The 26,639-nt window shown below is 42.3% G+C and overlaps 1 protein-coding gene and 1 pseudogene across 44 annotated transcripts in view; one reads left to right on the top strand and one right to left on the bottom strand.

The window, feature by feature from the left end:
- Positions 1-26,639, top strand: part of DAB1 (DAB adaptor protein 1) — a 1,332,660-nt gene that overhangs the window by 861,860 nt on the left and 444,161 nt on the right. For 4 of the 44 annotated variants that reach the window (XR_015160085.1, XR_015160101.1, XR_015160088.1 and 1 more), the window contains exon 1: positions 9,179-9,371. The exons of 25 other annotated variants lie outside the window; for them this stretch is intronic. The gene's annotated coding sequence lies outside the window, so the exon portion shown is untranslated. Of the gene's footprint in view, positions 1-7,904; positions 8,758-8,793; positions 9,121-9,174; positions 9,372-26,639 lie in introns of those variants that run through there. 15 more of the 44 variants (XM_086390206.1, XM_086390201.1, XM_086390202.1 and 12 more) reach the window with 10 other exon arrangements.
- The window catches only part of LOC147375434 (small ribosomal subunit protein eS6 pseudogene), a 64,064-nt pseudogene continuing 47,976 nt past the window's right edge, over positions 10,552-26,639 (bottom strand).

The following is a 26,639-nucleotide window of genomic DNA, read 5'->3' as shown; positions in this document are numbered from 1 at the left end:
AAGGAGAATTTAAAGGTCTTATTGCTTAAGAGTTCTTTCTCCCCTTCACTTCCTCCATCTTCAGGTTGAATTTCTCCATCGAATTCCTGCCAAGCTATCAGCCAACCTATATTTGATTAACTCCTGTGCTAGGAAATTCTTTGTCTCTGATGACACGCACATCATCACTGGTCAGTGCTTTCATTTTGTGAAAGATGCTCCATTTTGGCCTAACTATCCTTCTATTAATGTACTTTAAAAGATGCTTTTTTAAAAGAAAAAACACTCATTGCTTTGGCAGGGCTATGCACAACATACAGCACTCTTTTTATGTTGAGAGCAGAACATTTTATTCATGATTTGAAGCATTAGCATGAACATCTGTGTCAGGCCATCGTAATGTTATTGTTCAATTGCTAAGTTGTGTCTGACTCTTTGTGACCCCCTAGACTGCAGCACACCAGTGTTCCCTGTCATTCACCCTCTCCTGGAGTTTGTTCAAACTCATGTCCATTGAGTCAGTGATGCCATCCAACCATCTCATCCTCTTTCTCCCTCTTCTCCTGCCTTCAGTTTTTTCCAGCATCAGGGGCTTTTCCAAGGAGTCAGTTCTCTTCTTCAAGTGGCCAGAGTACTGGAGCTTCAGCTTCAGAAGCAGCCCTTCCAATGATTATTCAGAACTGATTTCCTTTAGGATTGACTGGATTGATCTCCGTGCTATCCAAGGCACTCTTAAGAGTTTTCTGCAGCACCAGTTTGAAAGCATCAGTTCTTTGGTGCTCAACCTTCTGTATCGTCCAATTTTCACATCCATACATGACTACTGGAAAAACCTAGCTTTGACTATGTGGACTTTTGTTGGCAATGTGATTTCTCTGCTTTTTAATATGCTGTCTAGGTTTGTCATAGCTTTTCTTCCAAGGAACAAGTGTCTTTTAATTTCATGGCTGGGGTCACCATACATAGTGATTTTTGAGCCAAAGAAAATAAAATCTGCCACTGTTTACATTTTTCCCCCATCCTTTTGCCATGAAGTGATGATATTAGATGCCATGATCTTAGTTTTTTGAATGTTGTTTTCAGTAACGGGGTTCCCATAAAGATATGGAGTCTGACTGGCTGCTCCACTTTCTCTGTGACTGCTCGTTTTAAAATTGTTTAAATTAAGATAAAATAGACATATATTGAAATACATAGATCATTAGAGTAGCTGGATCAGTTTCAAAAAATGTATTTGCTTATGTAAAACAACTCCACATTAAAGATATAGTATATTCCATTATCCCAGAAAGCACCTTTTGCCCCTTTCCAGGCAATTTCCCTCCACAGAGGCCTAATTTTATTTTTTTTTAATTTTATAAATGATGGTATTTACTTATTTTTTAAAGATCAAACCATTGAAAATAATTAAACACTGACTAATTTAGTTTTTTAAAAAATTTTTATCGGAATATAGTTGCTTTACAATGTTGTTTAGTTTCTACCTTATAGCAAAGCAAATCAGCTATATGTATATGTATATCCCCTCTCTTTTGGATTTTCTTCCCATTTAGGTCGCCACAGAGCACTCAGTAGGGTTCCCTGAGCTATACTGTAGTTTCTCACTAGTGATGTATTTTATACACAGTATCCATAGTGTATATATGTCAATCCCCATCTCCCAATTCATCTCATCCTCCCTTTCCCCGTGGTGTCCATACATTTATTCTCTAAGTCTGTGTCTCTATTTCTGTTTTGCAAATAAGATCATCTCTACCATTTTTCTAGATTCCACATATATGCATTAATAAACAATATTTGTTTTTCTTATCATATCATAATTTTTCTTATCATACATTTATTTTCCTGTTTTTGATCCTCATATAGATGGAATAATAGTAATGTCCTTCTTTGAATCTGGTTCGTTTTATTCAATTCTTTAAAAACCATTTATCCATGTTGCTGTACCTAGCGATAGTTTCTTTTGTTTCTTGCTTAGTAGTGTTCTACTGTATGGATAGTCTATAGTTTGTTTACTCATTCTACTGTGGAAAAAGATATGTGTTGTCTTCAGTTTGAGCTATTATGAAAAAAAATGCTGCTATAAACTTTCTAGTATATATGTTTGTGTGTGTGTGTATATACATGTTTTATTTCTCTGGGGTATATGAGTAGATGCCTACAAGTTCCCAGAGTAAATGTAGACTTATTGTTTGTTGTTTAATCACTAAGTCCTGTCCAACTCTTTTGAGACTCTGTGGAGTCTAGCCTGCCAGGCTCCTCTATCCATGGGATTTCCCAGACAAGAATACTGGAGTGGGTTGCTATTTCCTTCTCCAAGGGATCTTCCCAACCCAAGGCTTGACCCCATGTCTCCTGAATTGGCAGGTAGATATTTTTACCATTAAGCCACCTGGGAAGCACAGATGTACCCTTAATTTGATTTTTAAAAAAGTGCCAGGCAGTTTTTCAAAATTGTGATACCATTCCTTATGATTAATGATGTACATCTTTCTGTTCAGTTCAGTCGCTCAGTCATGTCTGACTCTTTGTGACCCCATGGACTGCAGCATGTCAGGCTTCCCTGTCTATCACCCATTCCTGGAGCTTACTCAAACTCATGTCCATCCAATCAGTGATGCAATCCAACCATCTCATCTTATATTGTCCCCTTCTCCTCATGCGTCTTTACATATGCCTATTGGCTATTCAGTTTATCTCAGTCTGTAAAGTGTCTGTTCAAGTATTCTGTTCATTTTAACTAGGCTGTCTTTTTACTGCTAAATAAGAATAGTCATATTTTCTGGATTTAAGTCCTTTGTCAGATATATGTTTTGTGAATATTTTCTCCAGGTTTATAGTTTACCATTCATTTTCTTAAATGTTGTCTTTTGATCAGCACATGTTTTAAACTTTGATAAGGTTCAATTGATTTTTTTTTCATTTATGTTCAGTGATTTTCTATCCTCTCTAGGAAATCTGTGCATCCCTCCACATCATGATGATACTCTGTAATGTTCTCCTTTAGAACTTTTACCATTTTAGCAATTATATTTTGGTCTATGTATGGTATGAGGAGGGTTTCGAGGTTAATTTTTTCCCCATATGTTTAAACAGTTGTTCTAATACCATGTTTTAAAGACTTTTCTTTCCTTAATGAGTAACAGTCGCACCTTTGTATATATAAAAAAAAAGTCAATTGATGGCCTATATGTTGGTTTATTTCTGATTCTCTATTCTGTTCCACTGATCAACTTATCTAACCTTAATGCCAGTATCATACTGTTTTGACTATCATAGCTTTATAGTAAGTCTTGAAGTCAGATAGAATAAGCTCTCTAATTTTGCTCTTCTTTATTAGATTATTATAGTTATTGTAAGTCCCTTTGCATTTCCATATACATTTTAGTATTAATCAATTTCTTGAAAAAATATGCTGAGATTTCTATTGCAATTGTGCTAAGTTTACAGTTCAACTTGGGGAAAAGTTGACATCAACACTGAGCTTCCCAAATCGTGAGCGTGGCGTGCCGCTCCATGTATTTGGGTCGCCTGTAATTGTTTTCATCAACATTTTGTAAGTTTTGGTGGAGAAAACTTGTGCAACTTTTATTCAATCTACTCCTAAGTATTTTGTGAGGTGCTGTCATAAATGGCATCTACTTTTTTTCGTTTTCCAGCTGTCTGACTGGCTGTATAACTTTGGATAAGGTATTTATCCTCTCTGAGTTTATTTCTGACCTATAGAATGTGAGTTCATGTTCTTCTTAGAAGAAGGTCAGGTGTAAATATGCACAGATAGTTTTTAGGGGTTCTTTTATTATTGATATTAAAAAGGATAACTTAGAAAGTTCATAATTAAGTTCTTGGTATATTAGAAATTATTCTTTGGCTCAAAAGTGAAAAATAAACGAAAAAAAAACAACTCAAACTGGCCTAAGTAATAGAGGGAATATTTTGGCTCATATAACTGAAAAATCTGGAGGGGGATGTGTTAGTTGGGCTGAGGCATGACTAAACCAAAGCCCTTCAACAATGCCCTCATAAAGCTCTATTTTCCCATCTTTTACTCCTGTATTCTTCTGGTGCAGTTTCATTCTCCAAAGGCTTCTCTTATGAAATGGGTTTCTGCGGCTACAGACTTTCCAGTGTCCAGTCCAACGGTGGAGAGAAAACATTCTTCCTAGTTGCTCTGTCACAAGTAAAGAGGTCACCCATTTGACCATCCCTGAATTGTGGCCAAGAAATGTGTGGCACCTGTCCATCCCTCGAGCTACAGGTAGAGTCAGCTCTCCTATAACTAAATAGAAAAAAATAATATTGGGTAGGGGAATGGTCTCCCAGGAGAAGAAAGAGGAATGGCCCCAAAGAGACAAACAACAAATATTTGTCATATCTTTAACACAGTAGCCACAAAATACATGGCAGCTGTATCATATGGTGGGCATATTCTCTGCCTCTGATACTCTCTAGGCATCAGAGACTCAATCATTTTTCTTATAGCATTCAGTCTACTTCTGTTTCAAGCACTAATATCACCTTAAGCTCTACTTTATGAGTGAAAAAATTGGGGGTTTGTATTGGAACTTAAGAGACTTTCGACAATCACTTTAGCTCTCCTTGTTGTTTCTACTGTGCATTTAGCTAAAAAGAGCAGATTGGTGGCATAAATACAATTGCAGTGTTGCTACTCTTCTCCACCCCCTCCTTGGAAAAATAAAAGGAGTGCTATTTATAGCGACTGCAAACCAAAGTCAAGTTTAGTAATATTGCCACACAATCTTTCCCTGGAATCAAGCAAGGCTAGTATCATGAAAGAAGGGAACTTCTGTTTTGATGAAGTCATACAGAACATTTTTTTCATTGGTTTTGAATGTTTTACTTGTATGTCTAGAACATACAAGAACAGTATCTGAGGTATGGTTAATGAAAGATTTTACAAAATACTTTCTTTTCTGCTTAAAAACAAAAAACAAAACAAAACCTGGACCTCTTTATTTTCACACGAAATTCCAAAGTCCTGAACATGGCAAACAAGACCCTTTGCAGTCTACGTTGCTTCTCTGGAGTCAAATATATGTGTGTGTGTTTGTGTGCACATGTGCGCCCTACTCTTTACAACCCTGTGGACTGTGGCCCCCCCAGGCTCTTCTGTCCATGGAATTGTCCAGGCAAGAATACTGGAGTGGGTTGCCTTTTCCTACTCCAGGGCATCTTCTCAACCTAGGGATAGAACTCAGGTCTTGCTTCTCCTGCCTTGGCAAATTCTTTACTGTGAGCACCACCCGGGAAGCCCTAGAGTCAATTATAGCCACAACCAGAGAACAATCTCTGCTATGGTTTTGTATATTCTCTTTTCTTTGTCTGAAATACCTTTCCTTGCTTCACATGCTTATTCAGTTTTCTTTCAAGATGATATCACTTCCTTCATGAAATCTCAGCATCCTGTTCTGGGTTAAATGCCCAGATTTGATGCTTACCTAGCATCCCATACTTAGCATTATCACTAGATAGCATTTATTGTGATGCAATACAATGGTGCATTTCTTTCATGAGCCTATAAGTTGTTTAAGAGCAAGTTTTTTTTTTCTTTTTGTTTTCTTTATCAGCCAATGCCCAATGTGCCTAGTATAAAGTAAGCAATCAGCAAATATTTTTTGAAAAAATGAATAAAATCTGAGTGTGAACGTGAGTTTAAATGAAAAGGATGAGAAGCTTATATACCTTTGGTATTAAGCTTTGAAAATTTTGTGCATTCTATGTGTTAGCATACTTTGAACACATGATATTTCTAATAAGCCTGGTAGAAGTGCTCCTACTGAATGTTATTCAAAATTTTATTAATTTGAGAGTTTTATGTGTAGAGAAATATTAGCATATTCCTGGCATGTGTAAGCATTACAAACTATTTAATAAACAGTGGCCATGGAATAATTTGTGTTTCAAACCCTTAGAGCTTACAGCACAAATTCATTTTATTATACTTCATCCAATGAGAGGTATATTTGAAATGATTGTAGGAATAAACAGAATTTTAAATAATGTATAATACACAAAATGAACTACTTTTTATCTCTTTCTTTGGAGGAGTGATTATTGCTGATTGGATTTATTATTTCGGACATTTGATTTTGCCTTCAATTGCAGATCAGTCTCAAACAGTACTTCTATAGGCTGCCCCTCTGGGTGTCTGAAGAATCATGTGCATAGGGATGAATTACGTGAAGTTCAATAAAACTCCTTTCTGTCCATATGCATGCTACTCATGCCCATGTTTTTTATTCAGTTGACTCAGGGCTCTGTAAAGGCAGAATATGTTTCTGATTTATCATCATTATTTCCAATGCCTCCCACAATGCCTGATATATAACATGGACTCTCCAAATGCTAGTTGATTTAAAGTGAAATATTTTGGAATTGTTCTGGAATGAGAATCAATGTTTACTGAGTGACTTATTCAGTGCTAGCCATGTTCAATATATTTTTCCATTTAAAGCTTGCACAATGTCCTGAAGCAGGTATCACTGCTGTAGAACTGAGACTTTTGAAGCTCAGAGAGGTAAGTAACTTATCAAAGATGACTCAGGATACAGTACACACAAGAGGAGTACTTCACTACCTGGACTGTCATGAAGGTTAAATGCACTAATGAATGGAGAGCACCCAGAATGCTGCCTGGAATCCTGGAATATAATAAGCAATGCATACATCTTTGCTGTTCTTATTACTTTGCTATTTATCACGGTAGATGATAAAAGAATGTTTATTGTTTTTTATGCCACACATAATATAAACTATATTGTTATTTAAAAGAGAATTAAAGAAATACCCTAATATTTATGTGAGTTGTTTCTTGACACGTTTGGAATAAAAACTTAAAATGGTACTTTAAGATGTGATTTGGTTTAACCTTGAAGACTATTAGGTGTTTGGTGGACAGCTTGTTTGCCATCAGAATCTGTATAACTTTCCTTCAGCCTGGAGCTGGGAACAGCTGTAGCTTGTTGCCCCTGTTAGATTTAAAAGGAATTTTCTGAGTTTCCCTGGTGGACATTCTCCAAGGCTGAAAAGAGAGTTTTACAAGAGTGCCTTCCATTTTTATCACTCCACCACTCAGTGTCAGGTATTATCCCAAAGTCTGTAATCATAACCTCATTTGAAAATAGAACCAGATGGAAGAGGGGTGAAGTCCACAGCTCTCAAAGGCAAGGCCTTAAAATGTATGTAAATAGTTCTGCTGTTTCACAGCTGTCTCAAGCATTGAGAAACTTCAGTGCTTTGGGGAGAGTCGATGAAGTTACACCTATGTTCACTCACCTAAGGTTTGACATTTGTCCCAGTTGTTTGAAGTGCATGATGGTTTCCTACACCCCCTTTCCCTATTTCAATGAGGTCTTGGGAAATTTGTCAATGTCCCCTGGTTTTCTTCCTATTGAGTTCAGACTCTGGAGGTCTGTCTGTATGGAAGAGAAAACTCAAGTGTTTTATTAACAGAGTTCTCTGGTGAGCCTGAACTTCCTACTGATGTATCTTAAGTGTTCTGTAATAATTCTAGCCACTTTCTAGAACTTTAGAAAAGTTGGAGAGACTTGAGCCACTTTCTCTGGGCCCCACCATTAGGCTGGCTAGTCATACCCAGAAGTAAATAGAAAGAATTGTATCCACCACCCACTGGTGGGACCTCCCTCCCACCTTGTTGGGAGTTCTCTTCCAACTTTTCTCCCAAGATTGCATCCTGCCAGTGACCTCACACTTTTTTCCTGTCTCCATGTAAATTGCTATCTTTTCAGGAGGTGCATGACAGCCTCTGTTTGCAGGGGCCTCCATTTGTACAGAAGCTGTTATTATGGAATAAGTTTAATGGGTCGTGAATTTTGTGGAGGCAGGGAGGGTCTCTCGATGACTTTGTATGTATCAGCCATGGACCTACTGGCTCTGCAAGGACTGCATTAGGCTAAATATTTTTAGCCCATTGACTCTGGAAGTAATAACCTTAAATGCTTCATTAAATTTTCATGGATGAGTGATGGAAACTATGGGAGGGGGGATGCAAAACCCAAATCAGCCACATTGGCTTCATTATTACCCAGCTGGAGGACAGGAGTGTGGCCCTTAAAAAGAGTAAAAATAAACTTTAAAGAACTGTGGCCAGTATCTTCTTTTCTTTCCCTGCTCCAACAGCGCAGGACTGGACTCGATTTTTTTTTTTTTTTTTCCTTTCACACCTGGCATTCAGGACTCTGAAGATGGGTGTGCAAACAGGCATTCACTGGAGTTAAATCCAGTCTCAGGGTTGAAGAATTTATTTTCTGACGGACACACTATTTTCTAAAGTTTGGCGGATCTGGGTAAGCTAGGGCCAGAAGTAGGGAGCCACTGATTACATCCTGCCTGGGCCTTCTCCTGCGCCTGTTCTAATCTGGGGATTGTTTACCACAGGGCATTCCGAAAACCAGAGTTGCCAGGAAGAAGGCAAGGGGAAGCACTGGGTGTTAACTGGGCCCTGAGTCTCTCCCTGGGACTCACGAAAGCGTGACAGATGCGTGCCTCCTCCCTCTCCCTCGCCCAACTTTGCTGGGAAGCCTCAATGAAGACAGGGGCGCACAGACGAGGGTTGGCCGCTGGGAACTAGCGCCCCCTCCTGCGAAGGGGAGTTGGGGCCACACGCCTGCCCCGGACCTGCCCTGTACTTTTGAGCAGCGGCGCTCTTTTCAATTTGGGTCTGCGCGGGTTTAGAGGCCTGGGATGTTAAGAGTCGACTAAATGAGGGAGGCCAGGCGGAGGCGGCCGGTGGCGATGGTGAGTGGCAAAAACAGTGGATACTCTGTGGAAAAACCCGAGTCTAGTGGCTTTTACCCCATCTCGCCCTCACTCCCCTTCTCCGCCCACGTAGCCGGGGCGGGGACCCAGCGCTCTGGGCTCAGCTCTCCCCCTTCTACGCCGGGATGGGGAGTGAGCGCCAGGGCTCCAGAGGCTCGACTGCGAACCGCGGCGCCCCCGCTCGCTCGCTCTTCCTCCTCCTCGTCACCACTCCGCTAAGCTTTCGGAGCGCGCTCGGGCGGCGCACAGAAACACCCGGGAGGGAGCGGGAGCCGGAGCCCGTGAGGCCAGGGCGCGCGGCGGGCAGGCAGGCGGCGGCGACGGCGTCCGGGGAGCGGGCAGGTGAGCGGCGCTTGGCGGGCGCGGGGCTGGCGGGGCGGGGGCGCGGGAGGAGGCGGGTCTGCGCGCGGGGCGGTCTCCTCCCCCTGCTCTGACGCGGGGCCCGTGGCTCCCCGGGAGGATGGACCCAGTTCGGCGCTCGCCCGGGCTTCCCCGGGCTGGAGAGCGCGCCTGAGTGCCGCCGCCCGCCGGGCATGGGGAGCCGCTTCCTGGGCGGCTGCGGCTGCGGAGGAGGATGCTTTCGGCGAGCAGAGGTGAGGCACGGCGGGAGGCTAGCGGCCGCCACGGAGTTCAGCACCGAGAGGTGTCAGGCGGGGACGCGGCGCCTGGATGCCCGGGAGGCTCCTCTGGGGCTCCCGGGCGCGGAGGAGGGCTCCAGGGGCGCCCCTCTGGGGAGTTTGGCTATAAGTGCGGAGGGGATAGAGACTGCAGTTCTCTTTCCTCTTCCTCCACTTGCTGGGGGAAAGGCGACTCTGCTCCTTCCTTCTGGGTCTCCCCTTACCATCCCCAGTGTCACTTCTGACCACGCTCAGTTCTCTTTCCAGTCTTGCTCATCTAATGCACTTGTCTCTCTACTGGATCCCTTGCGCCCTCCTCCCTCCTGCGTCCCCGGCTCCAGCCATCCACGAGCCTTCCTTCTCCCGTTCCAAAACCTAGCCGGTACTTACGAGCCCTTCCCCAGCCGCTCTGCCAGCGCCCCCAGGTCCGGACCCTCTTCCATGCTCAGCCACCCGGTTTTCACTTCCCTACTCTTTGGCTGCGCTGCGGTTCCGCTACGACCTGTGGAAAAACCAGATCTATCCTAGCAACCCCTACCCTTTTGCAAACATCATCGGAGCTGTACCCCGCGTATCCTCGGAACCCATCTCTTCCCGAGACCCCATAGACTCGGTTCTTTGCTGCCGCCCTCTCCGTTCCACTCCCCAGCCCCCCGCCCTCCTCTCTCTTCCCCACTCGCCCCTCTTGCTTCTCTCTGCTCCAGACTCGACGCTCTGTTTCGGCCGCTGAGCTCAGCCTACCCCCGCCCCACCCCCTCATCGGGTAAACTTTAAAATCCGCGTGGTTCGGCTCATAAAGGAGCCCTGAAAGGAGAACTCAACCGCCGGGAGAGCCTGGAGTCAGGGAGTCTAGGATGGGGGAGGTTGAGTCTTGGCGTCGTCGGAAAGGAGCTGAAGGCTGAATATCCTAAGTCAATTTCAAAACACTGGTAGCTGCAGCCGGGACTGTCCGCCGCACGCTGGCTAGTCCCGCGAAGTATTATTGTGACCCCTGGTGGGAGGGCGCGTGTATTCTGTGCACTTTTTAAAGCACTTTTTAAAAAATATAAGTACTGGTGGACGGGACGAGGGGGGCACCGGGGAAGGTTGCCTGAGGTTGATGCCACTTTGCTCCTGCGTTGCTCCCTGCCGGACCCGATGTTTCACTCCACGTAAACTACCCTCCACCCCCAACGGCAGCACACAAGTCCTCATTGTTGGGGGTCTGCCTGGGCACTTCCGCCTGGGCTGAGAGAATCTGGAGGAATGACGTGGGGGTGGGGAGGCGCGGGGCGCCGGGCGATCGCGGTCTGGATTTCGGCGGCGGCGGGTGGAGTGAAGAGCGCCGTTGCGCGGGCTTCCCTGCGCCCGGGCGCGGGTCTCGGCGGGTGGGGTGTGCGCCGGCGTGGGTCGGCGTCTGCGTGTGCGTTTGGAGGCTAGGACACACCTGGGCTTTTAGTTCGTTTAGAAAGAAGAGCGAGTGGAGAAGCTGTGGAAGCGAGTGCGTGTTTCGCTGCCCGGAGCTGGGCTGACGGGCGAGTCCTCCGAGAAAGATGCTACAATGCAGCTCCTAACGCGGCGGGGGCTGGAGCAAGGATCCACTGCTATCGGTTCTTACTCCCTCCTGCTCCCCTCCCGCTGGCCCGTTCAACGCACTTTCAAAATGTTGATGGTTTTGAATAAAGGCCTTGTGGGGGTTCTACTGAAACTTTATCACACTTAACATGTTTTCGACTAATCATATAAATTAAAGGTGGCTTGCGTTCAGAACCCCCTAATTATCCGGTTCACGTTCGTACGTTTATGTGCCAATTATAGGTCTTCGGGAAATCCATAGAATTATAAACCATCCCCACCCCCTGAATTAGCACTCATTGTTTTTATTATCTCAACGATGAGTGATTCTGGATAGAACCCTGAATTGCACAGGCAAGATAAAGGAGGAGGGGGAGGTGGAGAGGTTGAACGGAAAAGGGAAGCTTCGCAGCTTCTCCCCAACCCTCACTACCCCCATCTCCTTCAACCACTATCCCGACAAGGCTTGGTGACAATTCTGGAATCTGAAAGGGATCAAAGATTTTCTTGATTTCCCATTGAGAAGAGAGATCTAATCAAAGCTGTATAAAAAAGTCAACTTCTAAGCAATCAGAATTTGTCTGCTGATGTCCTTGATTGAAACCCCAGCATTCATGAATGGAGTATTGAAGAACTCGCAGAAATGGGTTTTGAAGCGCTATTGTTCTTTTCCATACACAGAGGCCCTCTTAAAGGTTTAGGAAGTTCAAAATGCGGTGATTTGAAAGACAGACATTGTAACTATTTGGCGACGCTGGGAGGATCTGATCTGCAGGGATTGGAGAAGAGGCCGAGTTGGGGAGTACAAACGCGTTGTTACCATCTTCTTGGGAAGCGCCGGCTATCAAGTGGGGATTCAGTTCTTTCTACACATCAAGCTGACAATTAAATATCTTCCTAAAGCAGATTTAGAAGATAATTTTTAGTGATTTTTGTTTTGTTTTCTCTTTCGGGTGGTGGTTTACTTAAAGCCTAAACAGGCATATCTGGAACATTTAATCATGTTCATTGTATTCAACAATAAAATCTGAATAAAAATTACTTATTGTTGATGAAGCTCATCTCACAAGCTGTTTCTCAGTATGTTTCATTTGCAAGACAGACCATTGTGTGAGGCTGCAGGGAGGAGATGCTATCACTTATTGTTCATTTTCTCCTAAAGCCAGAGAGGAATCCACTGCTTCTGCTCCCCTCTGCCCTCTTAAGACATGTTTCTTAAATGGTGAGTGTCTGGCTTCGTCCCTGATAGTACCCTCTTAAAAATTACCTTTGGTGGATTTCTGGTGCCTGGAGCCACCCTGAAGGCAGGGGAAGAATCTTAATTGAGGCTGCATTATTTTTGATAATTCACTTAAGTCAAACATTTTGTTTTTGCTGGGGTTTAATCCTTCTCTCAAGCTGATAAAGCTAACAAAGCAAGAAAATCACAGTTTATATCTTTTAACTGGCACTTTACAAAATTGCATAAATTGAAGGCAGTTGTCAGGAACTTTAAGTGTTACTCAGGGCTAACAAAAAATGTTCACTGGTTGAGTTAAGTGATTGAGAATGAATCACTTGACCTCTCAGAAGCTCGGTTTCATCATTTGCACAACAGGGACAATATTCTCTACTTCGTAGGCCTGCGAGCAATTCTATGGGGAAAAATGTCTCATGGGGCGCTTTGGCATGTAGCAGGATTTTAGGAGAATGGGAAATTTTAGTAATAGCATGGAGTTCTGCTAAGGAGAGAGGATCGTATTTGGAATTGAAAGGGCAGGATGGAATCCAGGTACTGGATTGGCAAATCACCTCTTTAATAAAAACAGGAAAAATTAACCTTTGTGGAGCTTTTACCAAGAACCAGATACTGTCTTAAGCATTTGGCATTCATTTATTTAATCCTTCACTAACCTTAGGAAGCAAATACTCATATTTGATTGATACTGAAAGTGATAATTCAGAGAGCTGGGCACAGAGAGAGTTGGTAACTGGCCCAAGGTCACACAGCAACTAATACAATTTAAATCCAAGCATTCAGTCCTGACTGTGTCATGTTGTTTCTGAGTGTGGAGGTGATCTCAGCTCTCTCCCAAAGTGGCTGTCCCATTTAATGGGGAATAATGGAAAAGGTGGCTCTTCAGGAGGCGCAGTGGTAAAGAATTCACTTGCCAGTGCAGGAGACACAAGGAACTGGGTTCAGTCCCTGGATTTGGAAGATCCCTTGGAGTAGGAAATGGCAACCCACTCCAGTATTCCTGTCTGGAAATTTCCATGGACAGAGGAACCTTGTGGGCTGCAGTCCATGGGGTCGCAAAGAATTGGACAGTACTGAATACAGCACAGTTACTGTTAATTTTAATGGAATAGTTAGACTTCCTGTAGGAGTAAACTACAGGGTGTTTTTCTGCTGCCAACAGGGCATTAGGCTGATGGTGGACATTTTGAACACTTCTGACATTGTGATAGGTATTGGTTCACATACATCTCCTGGGTTAGCATATTCAGTAACTGGATGTGCAGAGATTGCATTAGTGCTGTTGTTGGTTACCAGAGGAGATAAGCGGAGATTCTCAAAATTAAGAGAAGGTATAACAGATCGTTAGAAGTCTGGACTTAGGTGCTAGGTTCAGACATCAGTTCCCCTAGCTCTGCGGCTGCGTGGCCTTGACCAGCTTATCAAACTTCTCTGTGCTTCAGTTACCTTTATAATAAGATAACTACCTGCCACATAAGATTGTTGTGAGGATTATAGGAATATAACACTAGATGCTTAGAAGAGTACCCAGTGGGTGATGTTATTTAACTGTTAACGTTATCCTTCAGAGGAAAGAAAAATTCTTTCCCTCGATAATAAGTTTTCTGTTTGTCACTGATATTCTAAGACTTAAATATCCTTAGAGTATTTGGACTGTTTTTTTTTTTTTTTTCTTGCTAACCAGAGGTAGAGAGGAAGAGCGATATTTAAGGATTTCAGGCAAAGGTTTTGTTCTGTGTAGCTTATTGGAAATGTTTTCTCCAACATTTTCCCTCTTTGTGAAGGGGATGGAGAGATTTTCATAATGCTAAAATACCCCCATTTCATTGCACTTTTCAGCAGTTATTTTCCTTTAAAAAAAAAAAAAAACTTATTTTGAGGATAGTTACTCTACAGTATTGTGGTGGTTTTCCCCATACCTCAGTGTGGATCCGTCACAGGCATACTTGTGTCCCCTTCATTCTGAATCCCCCTCCCCCTAGCAGGTTGTCAGGGAGCACCAGCTCTGAGTGCCCTGTTTCATATGTCAAACTTGCACTGGTTATCTATTTTACATATGGTAGTGTGTATATTTCAGTGCTATTCTCTCAATCATCCAACCCTCTTCTTTGCCCACTGAGTCCAAAAGTCTCTTCTTTATATCTGTGTCTCCTTTGCTGCCCTGCACATAGGATCGTCGGTACCATCAGTCGAGATTTCATATATATATGTGTGTGTTAATATACGGTATTTGTTTTTTTCTTTCTGACTTACTTCTCTCTGTAATAGCCTTTAGGATCATCCATCTCATTTGAACTGACTCAAATGTGTTCCTTTTTATAGCTGAGTGATACTCCATTGTGTGTACATACCACAACTTCCTTATCCATTCATCTGTTGATGGACTTCTAGGTTGCTTCCATGTCCTAGTCAGCAGTTATTTTCAAGGAAATAAAACAACTGTGGATAGATTGAACTCTTAGAGTAGTCAGTTCTTCCCAATCTACAGATTGGAAACCAATTCAGACTTGGGGTGATACAAAACTGCGTAGCTGAGAGGCACTGTCAGAACCCAGCATGCTTTGTTCAGTGCTCCTTCTTCTAGACCAGACTGTCTCCTATACCAGGATAGAGTTGTTTCCTGAAATATTAATAGAACTGAAGCAGAAAGAGAGGGCAAATGCGTGGGTGTTACCAGCAAAGAGCAGAAGCCTGCCAGATGTTCTGTACTGAAAAAATGTGTCCAGTGAGAAAAAGAAAATCCCTCCTCTGGGGTTATATTCATGAAAAACTAGCACAGAACTCAATCTATGAGATGTGTATCTGGACTTAGTTTGAAAAGCAAATGATCAGGTTTCTTTCGCTGTGAGATACTCTTTGTATTTTTGTTTGAGTCTAGATAATGGGGAGACTTTGATTTGGGAATCGTAAAACTCCTCTGGCTTCTATTTCATGAAGTATGCAACATATTCTATTGGAAAGAAATTGCCAACTTGCTTTTATTATTATTATTTTATTTTAACTTGACATATAACTGATATCTAATCCCAGTGAGGGATTCTCATAGAGAACAGGCAATAGAAATAAAATGGTACTGAAGTGAAGAACTCACAGCTTACAATGGTAAAAGTTTGTGGTAGCAAAGATGGGTGGTTTGGCTTAGGGGATAAAGTTAGAGGAGGTAATGTAGCAGACAGGTATGACGTTCAGAGTGAATCCAAGTCAGCTGTGTTGACCTCCTAGAGTGAGTCTTGGGACATTACCAGTGCTTTGCATCAGCTGTGAGCCTCGTACCAATTTCTGACTTCTCTGTTGGTCTGTTCCTCAATTTGATCTATCCATTCACCTACTCTTCATCAGTTAAGCATCTTTTTCTTTTCCTTTGACTCTCTTTATGTTTATCCCAGTCTTTGTCTCCTTTTCATTCTTTATGTCTATTTGTTCCTGTTCTTGTTAGTGTCATAATCAACCATAACAGCTGAAAATGATAAATATGCATGAGGAGTATCTGGGAAATTGAGGCCATTCATGTCCTGATATGGACGTCACCCCTCTGTCCATTCAACACATCTTACTAGTACCTACTTGGTACCTGGCTTTGGCTGAGTGTTAGACACTGTGGACAGTTCCAAGATCCAGAGATGCAGTCTCTGCCATCCGGGCACCTGGCCTCATGCATGCATCAGTAGCTGATACAGCATGAGGTGTGGTGCAGAGAATATCCATACAGCAGCACTGGAAGCTTCAAGAGGAGAAATTATTTCTACCTGGAGAAAGGGAAGGATAGTTAAGGCTTCACAGAAGAGCGAATTTCATTTCAGCAGGAAGCTGAAGGTTGACCAGGAGCTTCTGGGGAGTTGAAGGCATTCCAGATTGAAAGAACTGAACAGGCAAAGACAGGTGGGCAGGAAGCTTCGTCACTGGTTTGGGGATAGGCATCCTGCTGAGAGTGGCTCTCATGCAGCATATGTGGCAGACATGGATTATTCTGTAGAGCATTTTCCAAACCTGGTTCTGGGGCACTGTCTACCAGGATGGTGATGAGTATTTCAAAGAAAAGTGTTTACAGGGAAAAACAGGCCATGCTCAAAAATATTTGGAAAGCACTGAATTCTATATTGTACTCTTGGTAAGACACAGTATTTACTGACATAGTAAAGCTTCAAAGATTCCCTATAGTAGAGAAACTCAGGTACTTCATTAAGAATTTTCCAGACTTATTTGCTGTAGAATCTTTGATTTCCAGGAGCCTCTCTCAGTGTCTCATGAGATAGATTGTAGAAAAGATTTGTGGCTAAGCACGTATGATATTTAAGCAGAACAGTTAATTTGATCAAGGAAGTAATGTTTTGTTTGAAATATAGTATATTTAAGACATGAAAATATATAAATAACTGGCAGTAGAAAACTCTGTCCCTACCACTCAGCTTCAGAAAGTGAGCCATGTAAATGTAGTTGAGGCCTTTTAGTAACCTCTCGCCCATCAGATCTTCTTCCCTCCTGCCAGATCAGATCAGATCAGTCGCTCAGTCGTGTCCGACTCTTTGCGACCCCATGAATCGCAGCACGCCAGGCCTCCCTGTCTATCACCAACTCCCGGAGTTCACTCAGACTCATGTCCATCGAGTCAGTGATGCCATCCAGCCATCTCATCCTCTGTCGTCCCCTTTTCCTCCTGCCCTCAGTCCCTCCCAGCATCAGAGTCTTTTCCAATGAGTCAACTCTTCGCATGAGGTGGCCAAAGTACTAGAGTTTCAGCTTTAGCATCATTCTTTCCAAAGAACACAAAGGGCTGATCTCCTTTAGAATGGACTGGTTGGATCTCCTTGCAGTCCAAGGGACTCTCAAGAGTCTTCTCCAACACCACAGTTCAAAAGCATCAATTCTTTGGCGCTCAGCCTTCTTCACAGTCCAACTCTCACATCCATACATGACCACAGGAAAAACCATAGCCTTGACTAGATGAACCTTTGTTGGCAAAGTAATGTCTCTGCTTTTGAATATGCTGTCTAGGTTGGTCATAACTTTCCTTCCAAGGAGTAAGCGTCTTTTAATTTCATGGCTGCAGTCACCATCTGTAGTGATTTTGGAGCCCAGAAAAATAAAGCCTGACACTGTTTCCACTGTTTCCCCATCTATTTCCCATGCCGGAAGTAACCACTATTCCACATTTGGTATTTATCATTCCATATAATTCTTTCAAATGTGCTTTTCAAAAGGACAGACTTAAAAAGAATTACATTGAATTACAATCCAGTTTCTAGCTAGTCACTACAGAGATAGTACTTTGTCCAATAAATGTCCAGCAAAGGACATTTATAAACTCTTTAGGGGGAAGAAATATAGCTTCTCCTTTTAACAGCTGTGCCTGGAATGTAGTAGATGCTCAGTAAGTTTACGTTGAATTGAATGTGTGTATTGTCATGTGGTTCATGAAGCTCGTGGGGATAAAAAGTTTGGGGTAAATTGTTTTCCATTGACAAAACTGTATTGAAATTCTTTATGATCAATGATCTTGAAAACACATTTTTTTTTTGGTGGAAGTTCTTTGTTTTGTAATCTGAATTTGGAAATAAATAGTAATAATCAACTACTGAAAGTTATCTCTGTTTTCTTAACAGCTTTTGGAATCATTAACAGTAAAAACTTATTCAGATTTGTCCTATGAAAAGAGCTGACTCGGTAAAACTATCTGCTTTCATTATAGGAACAATGATAACTAGAAATGTTTTCAATCAAAAAAGGACATTTATAAGTTAACACTAAATGAGTGTTCAGTATCTGGACACTGGATACTTTGAAGGTTTATAAGGTTCTCCGAGAAGTAACTTATTTTCAGTAACAAAGTTTTATTATTAGGCACCATCATGCCAATGAAACATCCTTCTTGATAAAAGTGAGGGACTTCCTCTTGAAAAAGCTCACATTACCTGAAACATATATCATATTTGGGTGACATTTTCCTTCTTTATTATCCTAGCCTATATTCATATATTACTGTCATGTACATGTCAACATGTACAGCAAATGTTAGAATATTGCTGAAGGATGTATGGTAGAAAGAATGGAAGGGAAAAGGAAGTGGGAGACTTACAGGTTCCCTGGGAGAGGCTTTTTGCACTCGATCGTGGTTTTATAAAAGATAGTAGATTAGCTTTTCCCATAGGGTTCAATGTTGATTATAGCTATAAATCCACCCCTAGGATTTTCTGTCTTTGACTTGGCTGGAAAAATCCCAGCAGGTGGCAGGATGAGAGTCAACTTGTGTGAATGATCATAAATGATGCAGACACTGCCCATAGAGTAAGGAAGAGAAGTCACGTGATGCTGTTCCCTCGTGATTGCCTGGTGATGCCCGTGCACTCTGACCATGGCATGTGGTGGTGCTTGTCTTCAGTCCTAGCACATGTTATTTTGGCATGTTATGTTTATTACATGCATGCTCACAAAAGTTCTAAATATAAAACACAACCATTCAAACATACTCAAGTTAGATCAGAGTGCCGGTAATGCAATTGTGGATGAAGTCAAAGATAGGCCAGCCATATGCTGAATCCGAGACACAGCCTGTATTGTTAGAACTTAGTTCCAATGAATGCAAAAAGGTTACTGTAATTTATTCCTTTGGGAAGCTGAATAGATTTATAGGCCACATAGAAGTTGGATTCTTGCCAACCTTCTGCTATCTAACTTCTTAATTTTAATATGGTTGAATTTATCAATCTCTTCTTTTATGGTTGGTACTTTTTATGTCTTAAGTTTAAGAAAGCCTTTTTAAAAACCTTGATGTCATAAAGATATTCTCCTTTATTATCTTCTAAAAGCTTTATCGTTTTGCCTTTCACATTTAAGTTCTGTAATCTGTGGTGTATGTATGTGTGTGTGTGTGTGATGTGAGGTGGGAATTTATTCTGTTTATTCTAATTTTCTCCCACATGGGGGAAAATCATCCTGGCATTTAGGATTAGTTTCTAGGCATAATTTGGTCTACTCTTTTGCCCAAACTGCATTTCTTTATTATTATAACTTTATAACAAGCCTTGGTGTTTGGCAGGACAAATCCCCAACAGTGTCCTTCTTCAAAAGTAAGTTGGCCTTTCATGTTCCATGTACATCTTTTAAAGTTTTTTATTGGCATATAATTGATTTACAATGTTGTGTTAGTTTCAGGTATATGGCAAAGTGAATCAGTTGTACGTATACAGAAGCCCACTCTTCTTTTTCAGATTCTCTGTCCATATAGGCCATTACAGAGTATTGGGTAGACTTCCCTGTGTTATACAGTATGTTCTTCTTAACCTATTTTATATATAGTAGTGCGTTTATGTCAGTCCAATATCCCATTTTATCCCTCCCTTTATAATCCCCTGGCAACCATGTGTTTTATTGATTTATTTATTTATTTTAGTTGGAGGCTAATTACTTTACAATATTGTGGGTTTTGCCTTACATTGACATGAATCAGCCATGGCTGTATATGTGTTCCCAGCCCTGAACCCCCCTCCCACCTCCCTCCCCATCCCATCCCTCAGGGTCATGTGTTTGTTTTCTGCATCTGTGACTGTATTTCTGTTTTGTAAAAAAGTTTATTTGTACGCTTTTTTCTTAGATTCCCCATATAAATGATATTGCATTGTCTTTCTCTGTTGACTTCACTCAGTATGACAGTCTCTAGGTCCATTCATGTTGCTGCAAATGACATTGTTTTGTTCCTTTTTATGGCTGATGTATACATTTTATCATTACCTTTTAAACTTACATTAGAATACTTCTTGAGATTTGATTGAAATTATTGCTTGAATTTATAGATTAATTCAGGGAAATGACATCATTATGATATTGTGGAAGTTGTTCAGTCGTGTCCAACTCTTTGCAACCCCATGGACTATACAGTCCATGGAATTCTCTAGGCCAGAATACTGGAGTGGGTAGCCTTTTCCTTCTCCAGAGAATCTTCCCAACCCAGGGATTGAACCCAGGTCTCCCACATTGCAGACAGATTCTTTACGATGTGAGCCACAAGGAAAGCCCGTTCTTCCCATAAACATTCTTCATTTATTTAGTTCTTATTTAATGTATTTGCATGCAAATTATAATTTTCTTCGTAAAGGTATGCACTCTTTCATTAGATTTATTTCCAGATGCTTTGTATTTTTGTAGTTGTTATTGTAAATGCTATCTTTAAAATGCTTTAAAGATTTAAAAAGAAAACTATGCTTTCTAGTTATGCATTAGTTTTCATCCTGCTCAACGGAATTTCTTATTTTGGGTGGTGGGGCTAAAGGGGAGGAGAAAAATCTGGTGGCTATGAGTGCTTTACTAAACACAGGATTCTTTTTGTTTAAATTAATTCTTATTGTAGTATAGTTGCTTTTCAGTGTTGTGTTAGTTTCTCCTGTACAGCAAAATGAATCAGCCATATATGTATATATGTATGTGTATGTATATATATGTATATATCTCCCCTCCTAGCACTCAGAATCAACACTAGGTTCTTCACATGCACTGATTTGATAGCAGAACAGCCTCAGGGAAAGGGCTCTGGGTGGCTTAGCAATGCCCTTGACTGGGTCACTGCTGTCCTTTGCAAACCTGTGTAGTGCAGGGCTTTCCTTTGTCCGGGTGGGTCAGTGGACTAGGGAAGTGAGATCTGTGGCTGATGAGGGGTGATCACCTTGAGTATCAGCAGCTCTCCTGATTCAGGCGGCAGAGGTCTTTAAAAGACATCTTCTGTGTTCCCTAGGGGAATGAGGGATAGTGCAGAGAATGGCACCACTCTGTCCTGGGTAGCCCCTCGCCCCTCACATGATAACGGGACCTGAGGCCCCAGGGGTCAGAGTCTGGCTCCTGACACACTGGTCTGGCATTTCAGGCAGGCCAGAGTCATCTGGCTGCCCAGGGGACACAGTTTCGCCAGTAGCTACAGTCTCCTTTGACACTTCAGGTCAGTGAATATTATTCCCATTTTCAGTCAGGGGTCCAGGGAAACGAAAAGACACGTGCAAGCCATCTAGCTGAGCTGGAGTGAAGACCCAGGTCTCCCTGCACCTGAGTTAGTGCTCTTTCATTTCTTCGCAGTGTCTTAAGATCCTCAAGTATTTGATGATGATATAGTGAAATCTTGAAGCATCTTTCATTTGCGGAAACACGACTATGCATGGGAAGTGTAATTTACACCTGCCCAAAGAGGGCTAATGAGAGAGCTGTCTACCTATAGCCCCATGTGGCAGTTGTTACCTGCCAGTTGTTATCCTGTCTCTGTTGGCTCTGTTTGTCTCTCTCTGGATTCCTTTATGCTATTAGTTCTTTCATAAGCCTCACTTCCACTCATTTCTCCCCATTCAAGTAATATTTGTATTTTAGGACCTAGGGAAAATATCCATTTCACTTTGAAATTTACCCCTTGGATGTCAGTGTCCATAAAATTTCAAATTCCTCTCCTCCCCTTGCCAGGTACTACAGCTGTTTTCCCTCTTCTCTCACATCCTGTCATCGGCACATTTCTTTGTATTTTCTGGAATGAAGATAATACATAGCCCCACTAGGTTAGATTGATATAAAAGAGAATGTCTCAAAGAGAGCAGGATTACAGGACCAAAAATCTGACCATTTGGTTCACCTGCTAACCCTATAAATTTTCTCCCTACTCTGTTTGTGGGGTCATAGGACTGAGGTCAGGTATCATTCTCTATGCATTTGACTGCTCCAGATGGATCAGGGGAGAGGGAAGTCTTGACTTGTTTGAGTAACTGTAAGTCAGCATGGGCTGGGAGGAAGAGGACTGGGCACTGGACTAACGTTGCCCTCTTCAGAAATACAAAGGTCATTGACATATACACACAAGAACCTACTGTATAACATGGAGAACACCGCTCAATATTTGGTAATAACCTAAATGAGAGAAATTGAACAATAATAGATACATGTATATGTATAACTGAATCATTTCGCTGTACACTTGAAACTAATACAATACTGCTAATCAACTATGCTTCAGTATGAAATAAAAAATTTTAAATACATAAAGATCCTATACCATGGGCTCAATCTAAGTTCTATGCTTCCTTCTGTCTGCCTTTCCCAGGCAAGGGTATCCTTATTTGGCTTCCCAAGCCCTGGATTCTACCAAGTACCACACTTTATTACATCAGTTTTTCTGCTCCATGTCTGTTGATCTGGGGTCCTCTAAAGTTGAGGGTTTCTCAAGGATACTCTCAACTGGATTTCACGCCCCATTGTTGTTGTCCAGACACTCAGTCGTGTCTGACTCTGTGACTGCAGTCCATGGGGTCATGCCAGGCCTCCCTGTCCCTCACCATCTCCTAAAGTTTGCCCAAGTTCATGTCCATTGTATCAGTGATGCCATCTAGCCATCTTATCCTCTAACAACCTCTTCTACTCCTGCCTTCAATCCTTCCCAGCATCAGAGACTTTTCCAATGAGTTGGTTGTTCACATCAGGTGACCAGAATACTGGAGCTTCAGCATCAGTCCTTCCGATGAGTATTCAGGGTTGACTTCCCTTAAGTTTGACTGGTTTGATCTCCTTGCTGTCCAGAGGACTCTCAGGAGTCTTCTCCAGCATCACAGTTCAAAGACATCAATTCTTTGGCACTCTGCCTTATTTACCGTACCGCTGTATGTGATCACTAGGAAGACCATATTCTTGACTATACGGACCTTTGTCGGCAGAGTAACGTCTCTGCTTTTCAGCACGCCATCTAGGTTTGTCACGGCTTTCCTGCTGAGATGCAGTCTTCTGATTTTATGGCTGCAGTCACCATTGGCAGTGATTTTAAAGCCCAAGAAGAGGAAATCTGTCATTACTTCCATATTCTTGGCCTACTGAGGAAGTTCACCTTAAATATTTGCTACCTTTAATTTTTAAAAGCTACCATAGTGCTAGCTGTGGAGGGAAACATATCTATTTAGTGAACTATTTTGAGTTTATGAAGTCAAAATGGAGCTTTCTGTTGCAATTCTGAACAGTTTCTTTTAGGACATGTCTTTTATTCCAAAACTTTTGCCTGTCCTGTTCTTTCCTGTCCTAACTCCTCCTCTTTCTTTCCTTTCTTCCTTTTTTCCTTCTATTTTAAAAAAAATCAAAGAGGTTTCATGAAATCAACAACAAAGGCTTCTCAACCTCCAAGTCTGCAGTGTCATTTCATGGTTACTGAAATGGTCAATATTCCCTCTCTTTCTTATATACGTTATTTCAGTGGAGGAGGAGGAATTTGGAGAGTAGTTGGGAAGTGGACTTTGTAGTTCCTTGTCAAATCCCATGGTAGTGTAAATATTTCACGTGGGTGATTGGCCACTTTGTGAATTATCTGTAGCCAGTTTAAAATGACAGCATAAAGATTGAAACTCTGCCAACCAGTATGTGTCAGGGCTGAAGAGTACCTCTCTGTGCTATCCCCAAACACCCAAAACAACATCAGCTGGAGCTAGGGAAGAGACTCTGCTACAGCAGCCACCTTAAAGCAGAAAGAGAGGGAGGGGGGACTTCCCTCGCAGTCTGGTGGTTAATACTTAGCTAATACTTAGCCTTAGTGTGGGTTTGATCCCTGGTCAGGAAACTAAGAGGCTTATCAGGTGATGCTAGAAGTAGAGTATCTGCCTACCAATGCAGAAGAGGCAGGAGATTCCAGTTCAGTCTTTGGGTTGGGAAGATTCCCTGGAGTAGGAAATGGCAAACCCACTCCAGTATTCTTGCCTGGAAAACTCCATGGCAGATCAGCCTGGTTGGCTACACTCCATGGGGTCGCAAAGAGACACACACACACACACACACACACACACACACACACGGAACTAAGATCCTCACATGCCTCACAGCCAAAAAACTAAAACACAAACAGAAGCAATAAGGACTTTAAAATGTATGTGTGTTCTAAGTCTCTTCGGTCATGTGCAACCCTTTGTGACCCTATGGACAGTAGTCTACTCAACTCCTCTGTCCACGGGATTCTCCAGGCAAGAATACTGGAGTGGGTTTCCATGCCCTCCTCCAGGGGATCTTCCCAACCCAGGGATGAAACGCACATCTCTTATGTCTCCTGCATTGGCAGTCAGGATCTTTACTAGTAGTGCCACCTGGGAAGCCCAGACTTTAAAATGGTCTGCATAAAAAAAAAACTTAAAAAAAGAGAGGGAGACCCTTGCTCCTCCTCCTCCTCCCTTCCTTCCTGTCTTCCTCCTATGGTTACCATTCAGTGAGCCCCACTGGAAGTTAGTTGCCCAGAAAACCTGGGAGATGTAGTTGGGACCAGCTTTCCACCACACTCAACAGTGTGGGGAGGGGAATGGCCAAGAGTGGATCTGAGAGAAACAGGCAAAGGACTAGTTCATATGCTAGGGAAATAAATCTCTTATAGCAGCATTTATTAATATTTCAGAGCTAAAGGGAAACAATGTAGTTCCTTCTTTTCCCCTCCTCCCACCCTACCCCATCCAGCCTCTCTTGTAGAAAATTGAGAGTGACTCCACTGGCAACTGAATCTCTGTCTTGCCAGGGTGAACTGTGCTAGTGTCGGGTGTTTGGGCGGCCTATGGAGCAGGGCAGCAGAGTAGGACTACAGGGCTCTAAAAAAAAAAAAAAAAAAACTCAGATTTTTTTTGTTGTTGTTAAATAATTCATTTAGTGGCAAAATCTGTCCTGACCTGAAGTGTCCTGAAGATCCTTAGAATCTTTAGTGATCTGTCTGTGAATAGTCTTACTGTGAATGGCTCTAGAAGCATCAGTGAATTTGATTACAGGGTACCACCCCAAACCGAGCTAGGGGTATTATAGATAAAAGGTAAATGTATGGCATAATAAAGTCTGCCTTTCTAGAAAGCAAAATAATATCTGTATTATGAACATAGAAGACCCCAGGGTATTTGGATAAGGTATTGTGACCCTGTATTTTAACATGGCAGAGGGAGACTGAATGATGATGTGGCCCAATAAAATGCAGTTCTTAGTGCTGATGGCAGGCAGCGCAGCCCCTCTGGAGTCATGGAATGCCCAGGCTGGATGTGTTCCTGAGGTTCAGAAGAACTGCCCACTCATTCTGTGGATGAGATATCTATCGCTTAGGCTGGAGACCTGGACAGCTTGTCACAGAGTCACCAAGGAGTGAATCGTGGAGCTGGAACCATTTATTGCCCCTGTGCAGTGAATGAGTTTTAGTGAGTGAGTTTTAGGTCTGGTTCTTTGGCTACTTAAACATTTAAATACTTGACATTGAGATAGAATGAAGGAAGCCGGAAAGTGAAATATATAGGTAAATCCACACACACACACACACACACACACACTCTCTCTCTCTCTCTCTCTCTCTCTCCAGAGATCTTCACCTTTGATCTTCAGAGCACTCCTATCTGATAGACAGGAAGGCTCTTACTGGCCCCATTTTATAGGTGGTCAAACCAAAGAGACTTGGCTAATGATTAGCTCTGTGGCCACAGACAAGACCATGAACTGAGCTTCAGTGGAAAAATGGGTTCCTACATGGCTGTTTTGTAAATCAAAAGAACTGACACTTAGGGAAATTCCCTGGTAGTCCAGTGATTAGGACTCTGTCTATGCTTTCACTTACGAGCGTGGGTCCGAGTTCAATCCCAGATAGGGAAATGAAGATCCCGCAAGTCACCTGGCATACCTTACCCCACCCCACCCCCCGCCAAAAAAAGAGTGACACCTACAACACAATTAGGACTGTACCTGTGGCCATGCCCGCCTCTGTAGTTCCATTCTGCCTCCCCTTCAGACAAATAAAACAGATGGCATGGCCCCATAGCCATTGCCTTTGAAAAGGACCTGCTTCAGTGTAATGAAGGGAGTCCAGTGGCTGAATGACAGTAGACCTGCTCTCTCTGGGCCTTCTCTCTTTTTCTTCAGCTCTCAGAAGAGAAGCTTGAAATCAGTCATGGTTTGCTGTGACCTTGGTGGCTCCTATCATCTTCACAGGTCAGGAGACAATTTGATGTTTTGTTTCCTCCAAATCCAACTGGAAGGGAAGCCACCATGGCCACAAACACACTTTGCTGCAGAAAGCAACTTTCTTATCAGCACATGTGAGACTTTATCATAATTCAAGTTAGATGGCATAATAAAATATTTTCCCTTTTTTTCTGAGTATTTTGCAAGATTAATAAAGCAGCATTCTTTGGGAATGTTTATTAATCCATAACTTACAGAAAACTCTAGAGAAAGGAGATAGGAAATATGTTCATAGGTGAAGACGTCAGGCATGCCACCACTAGGATTGAACTAGGCATACAGTATTCAGCTAGCTATCTTCTGGGTGCGTTCCTGGTTGCCGATGTGATGGTGGCTTTGTCTTGGAGATGATCTAAACAAGCAATTGTTCCCTTTTATTTTTTTTTAATCTGGAGGGTGTGAAAGAGGAAGTGGCAGCCTGTAGAATAATCCCAGTCCTCAGGGTAGAATCCTTTCTGTCCCCTTGCCTTCAGCTACACTAGTCACAA

Source organism: Bos grunniens, chromosome 3 (genome assembly GCF_055505025.1).
Source record: "Bos grunniens cultivar Pamir isolate PY7600 chromosome 3, Bosgru_T2T1.0, whole genome shotgun sequence".
In the NCBI taxonomy this organism is placed as follows: domain Eukaryota; kingdom Metazoa; phylum Chordata; class Mammalia; order Artiodactyla; family Bovidae; genus Bos; species Bos grunniens.
Note: the sequence above shows the minus strand (reverse complement) of the source record. Positions and strands in the feature narration are given on the sequence as shown.